The sequence below is a fragment of the Ammospiza caudacuta genome, chromosome 10 (assembly GCF_027887145.1).
Source record: "Ammospiza caudacuta isolate bAmmCau1 chromosome 10, bAmmCau1.pri, whole genome shotgun sequence".
Classification (NCBI taxonomy): domain Eukaryota; kingdom Metazoa; phylum Chordata; class Aves; order Passeriformes; family Passerellidae; genus Ammospiza; species Ammospiza caudacuta.
The window spans coordinates 17,905,769-17,911,245 of record NC_080602.1 but is presented as its reverse complement, the minus strand read 5'-3'; positions in this window follow the sequence as shown (position 1 = coordinate 17,911,245).

The following is a 5,477-nucleotide window of genomic DNA, read 5'->3' as shown; positions in this document are numbered from 1 at the left end:
TGGCTTTATTCCAGTGCTGTGTTTGTTCAGGACTCAGTGATGCTGAGTTGGGACAGGTGTGTGTCACGCTGCCGCCACAGGGTGGAGGAGCCGTGTGGTGGCACTCGGGGTGTGACAGCCCCTGCAGGGAGCCGAGCCCCTCTCCACAGCAGGGGAGTGGCTGAGGCAAAAGCAGGGTGAGCAGAGGGCTCTTCACATGGATCCCAGCCCTCTGTTGTCACCCACCGAGTCACTGCCAGAAAAATATTATATAATAAAAATAGAAAAACCCACCCTTCTTCAGAGACCCTGGGACTGAAGCAGGTCCAGAATATTGAGTTGGGAACAATGTTTTACTTAAGAGGAAATGAGCAAGGATAAGCACAGGTACTTCCAAAAGCTGGGATTTCTCTCATACTCTACTGGATGAGAACTTCACTTGACCTCCCCTTATTGTTGGAGAGATGGATGAAGTCACGTTTGGAAAATAACAGGAAGTTCCCTCTTTGTTGTCCCCTCTTTAACTGCTCACCTGTAACAGTGTCATTACCTGGGTTGCAGCTCCCACATGTGAAAATACCTATAGCAGTTCAAAAAGCATCAAGCTTTGTCCTGTAATTCTGGAGTTTCTCTTTATGTACCTGAACTTCATGTTTCAGTTTTGTTATTGCAGTTGTCTTCTGGTGGAAGTGCTTCTGTTACAAACCTCACTTTGGAGGTTCTGTGACTTGCAGTCAGAATTACTCCAGCAATTACTCCTCTTGTCTGGGTTCAGCCTCTGTCTTCTCTACCTGATAGGAGTTTGGAAAGTACAAGAAAATGTGGGTGGCACAGTGTGACCTGTGCTATGGAAATGACCAAAAATTAGTTACCCTTATGCCTCTACAAACTGAATTTTTTTACTCCCTCTTCATTTCCTTGCCATTTAAGAAATACTAACGTTGAGCAAATTTCCTTGCCTCTGGTGAGTTTTTAAGTGGTGCTTTGCACTTCTGCACATACCAAAGAGGCACCACAAGAAAATAATTGCTCCTGCTAAATTCCTTCAGGCAGCACTGCCGTGCCTGTGCTCCCTCAGCAGCATGGGCTCTCCAATACCAGCTTATAGGGATGGGGCTGGAATTTTCTCAATCTGTGTCCACAAAGTATGGAAAGACCCCAGTCAATCAAACTGCACTAAGCAAAAAGGACAGCTCCTTGGACTTGCTTTTAGATTTTTGGGATCATTGTGAATAAACACAGGGCTTTGTTAATTTTTTTGTTTATTGTTGTGGGATTTTTTTTTTTTTACGTGCTACTGGGCAAAACCAACCCATCCCACAGGAGCTGCTGCCAGCTGCAGGCTCTTTACCTCAGGGGCTCTTTTGAGTTAGCAGGTGCAGGGGAAGCTGAGCTGGAATGCACTTGCTGGGCCCAGCTGCAGCCCCAGAGTGCTCCAAGCTGGTGAAGGAGATTCTTCCAGGGAGCTCCCACACGAGGCAGAGGCGTGGGTGCTCTGTCTGTGCACCATGAGAACACCCAGCTCTCTCCTGTGGTGGGTGATTACTCCTCAGTGAGTAATGAGGGATTTAATCATCATGTAAGGCTGATAACAGACTTGTTCCTCTGCAAAGGGAAATGGGAGAGGGGCCATGGGATGGACTGCATGTGCCACAGTTATCTGTGTGGAGCTGTGTTTGGCTTTGGCTTCCTCTGGAGACTCTGGAGGCTGCAGCACTGCTCACACCCACAGCAATTCAGTCTGTGTTTACAGGGAAAGTTAATGTGTGTCCACACCGAATGTAAAACAACTTCAGCCTTGTATAGGGCTTTGTACTGCTGTAGTAGGTTACTCATTTCTTGCGGTTATAAAGCAATAATAAATGTTGTCACTCAAAACCTTTGGGGGTTTTGTACAGTTTTTGAAAAAATTGTAGCAAAAGTCTTCCTGTTAAGTGGTGTCTCTCAGGGAAAAGAACCCCAAATGTATGTTTAGAGCATTAAACTCCTTATAATGCTTTTCCTGCAAGTGAAGGTCACATTTTCAGATGCATTCTACCCAAGAGTGTTGTTTCAAGGTCTTGGGGACTTCCTGCCTGCAGGTGTGATGGTAAGTGTCTCTTCTGTCATTGATTGTCTTGAGTGATAGGTAAGCACCAGAGAAGTGAGGATGTTTGGCAAAATAATATATATATATATATATATATATATATATATATATATAAAGCAAGAAGCAGCTCTTGGAAAGTTTTTGTTATGGAGGAATGTTGACTGTAGAGGAAGAGAGCAAAGTAACAAAAAGAAGTGATTGGAAATGCCTCCATGTCAAGGTTTACTTTCTGATTTTTTCCAAGTTAAAGGCAATGACCAAGTACAGAAGTGGCAGATGCTGAACAAGGGTACTTCCTTCAATGTTTCCTTGGGTCTCCTCTGCACACCAGGAGACACTGGGAGAAGTTCAACCCTGTTGTGGGATTTATTATTTTCTAATATGGGCTAGTGGATTGCCCTACAAAAATACAGATTTAAAGATAATTGCAGGAGAGGATGGTTCCCTGTCTGCTACCACAAGAATACCAAGCCCTGTGATGCCACGAAAGCATGACTGCTCCCAACTTCCTTTAGAGCTGACATTAGTTTGGTGATGCTGTTGCTGAAATTTGTTTCGTGTGTGGGTTATTCTGTTGAGAGGAAGCTTTAGGCTACTTTGGGCTGAAATTTCTCTTTTTTATTCCTCCTGCTGTGTGCTGTGTCCAGAGCTGAACCCGGTCATTAGACTCTTAGTGTGCTCTTTGAGGACTTTGTACCCCAGATGCCAGGTGATGCTGGGTTTTGCTCATGGGCACTCAGCCTCCTTGCAAGCAGTGCTGAGGGAGCCCAGCAAGTGCTGCTGACTGTACCTTTGGGCTCTCAGTCTGCAGATCCCTTCAGGAAGCAGTGGTTAGGGCAGTGTGGTGTTTTCTGATGTGCAGCAGCTCTCACGAGCTCTTCTGTCTTGGAGATGGGACAGTTTAGCACAGGTGCCCCATGCTGTGCTCTCCTCCCGTGCTCAGCTCTCTCTGTTTATGTTTGATGGCTGCTTTCCCTCAGAGCTCCAAGGCCTGGCTCTGTGCTGGCTCTTGAGCAGCCTTTAGACTGGATCTTGGGCTTTTGCACAGGACTCTCCATCTTGTTTCTGTTCCCCTGAGCTCTGGGAAAAGACAACAAAGCCTAGCAGTGTTTGAAGGAGGAGGGGAGGAGGTAGTGGTCCTGCCAGGCAAAGAGGATATAAAACCAGAGGGCATGGAGCACATCCAGCTCAGCCCTGTTGCACAGCAGGCTGGATCCTTCCATGCATCCTGCTGGATGTGAGCTTTGCCCAGGTGGAGCTGCCCTGTCCCACTGCTGTCTCAGAGCTGCAGTTTTGGAGAGAGCAATGTTGCTGTGGCTGCTGAAACTGGGCTGAGCTAAACACAGCCTGGTGCCCAAGAACGGAAATTGCTACTTGACTTTTTCACCCTAGATTTCTGGGATTAGCTAGAATGGGACAGAAGCACTGATAGTCTAATCTCTGATTTTTGTATCTAGGGCCTTTGTCCTCCCCAAACCCAGTAGCTCTGATCCCTGTGTTTTCAGCCCAAGCAAACCCTCTCAGACTCTCCTGGAAAGTAGGAGGGGCTGTAGTTGTCAAACACACTTGGTTTTATCTCATTCAGAACAATGGGTGGGAGATACAACAGTGAGAATGATTCAACATGGGGGAAAAGAAATTTCTCTCAATTGAAATAAAACAGTTTGTGTGTGTGTGACTTTCTCTAGTGAAAATAAACTGCTTCAGGCTTCCCAGAGGTGGCTGCCACCATGTTGCTACCTGCCACGGGATTTTCCTGCCATTCTGTAACAATTTGCTGATTTCTGCCAGGATCAGCCAGGCATGTAAATGAGGAAGTAAGGCAGATCAGCTCGGTGCACCTCAGTATGAGTTGACTCTGCTGTTGCTATTTATAAAGGGGAAAAAGTCCCTTGGTTAGTCCATGCTCTAACAGAAAGGCCAGGCTCTGATGCACGGGTTGCAAGCAGCATGCAAAGGCTTCCTCTGGGCTGCTGCGAGAGGCAGCTGCTGGTGGGGTGTGCCCTGCAGGTGTGAGACAGCGTTCCTGCCGCGTGTGCTGCCCCCACACTCCCGCGGTGAGCCGGCCGGGCTGGGATGGGATGGGATGGGATGGGATGGGATGGGATGGGATGGGATGGGATGGGCTGGGATGGGCTGGGATGGGATGGGATGGGCAGGGGTGGGCTGGGATGGGATGGGCTGGGATGGGATGGGCCGGGCTGGGATGGGCTGGGCCGGGCTGGGATGGGATGGGATGGGATGGGCTGGGATGGGATGGGCCGGGCTGGGATGGGCTGGGCCGGGCTGGGATGGGATGGGCAGGGGTGGGCTGGGATGGGATGGGATGGGCTGGGCTGGGATGGGATGGGCAGGGGTGGGCTGGGATGGGATGGGATGGGCTGGGGTGGGCTGGGATGGGATGGGATGGGCTGGGATGGGCTGGGATGGGCAGGGCCGGGCTGGGATGGGCTGGGCCGGGCTGGGATGGGATGGGCCGGGCTGGGATGGGATGGGCTGGGATGGGCTGGGCTGGGCCGGGCTGGGATGGGCCGGGCTGGGATGGGCCGGGCCGGGCTGGGATGGGCTGGGATGGGATGGGCCGGGATGGGCTGGGCCGGGCCGGGGTGGGCTGGCTGCTGCTCTCCTGCTCTCCCGCTCTCCTCTCAGCTGTTCCCCAGCTCACCATGAATTCTCCCGCCCCCAGCGAGTGCTGAGTGTCCCCGCACAGAAAGAGGAGGTGGGGTGGTGCCATTAGGATGAGCCCTGACCCCACAGCCCCAGATCTGAAACGGAGCCACTGCCGAGGGTGCCCGAGGCTCCAGGCTGACACTGCTGCTCCAGCCAGAGCTGCTGCCTGTGCTGATGCTGGGGATGCGGCTGCTGCTGCCTTGCCTCCTGCTCTGCGGCTCTGTGAGGGTGTCAGCAGTGGCTGGAGCTGGTTCGCTGCCCCAGCCCTGTGCTGACACCTCCTGTTCCCTCTGGCAGTGCCTGGCTGGGGCTGCTCACAGCAGGCTCTCCTGCAGCATCTTTGAGGCTGAGAGGCTGCTTGGGGCTGTAACAGGGGGTGATGGAGGGCTGGGGTGTGATGGGTGACAGAGATTGAGGCAGAGGTTTCAGCTGTGCACCATTGGGCCATTCCCATGTGTGGCACAGCCCTTGGCCAGCAGCCATGGGAGGGGAAAAATGTTTTTTCCCTGTGTCCTGCTGGGGCAGCAGCAGGGGTGGGCAGAGCTGGGAGGGTGAGGAGCCTTGAACACAGTGAGCAACAGGGAACTCGAGCTGTGAGCAAGAAACACAGGCTCCTTTTAGACAAGGCTGTAGGCTCACTTTCACCAGTGCTTAAAGGAGCTTTGTTCTCTGTGCTGGTTAGAGGCTGATTTCCCAGTATCTTAAACAGAAATCTTGTTTTAGCCTTGAGAAAAAAAAG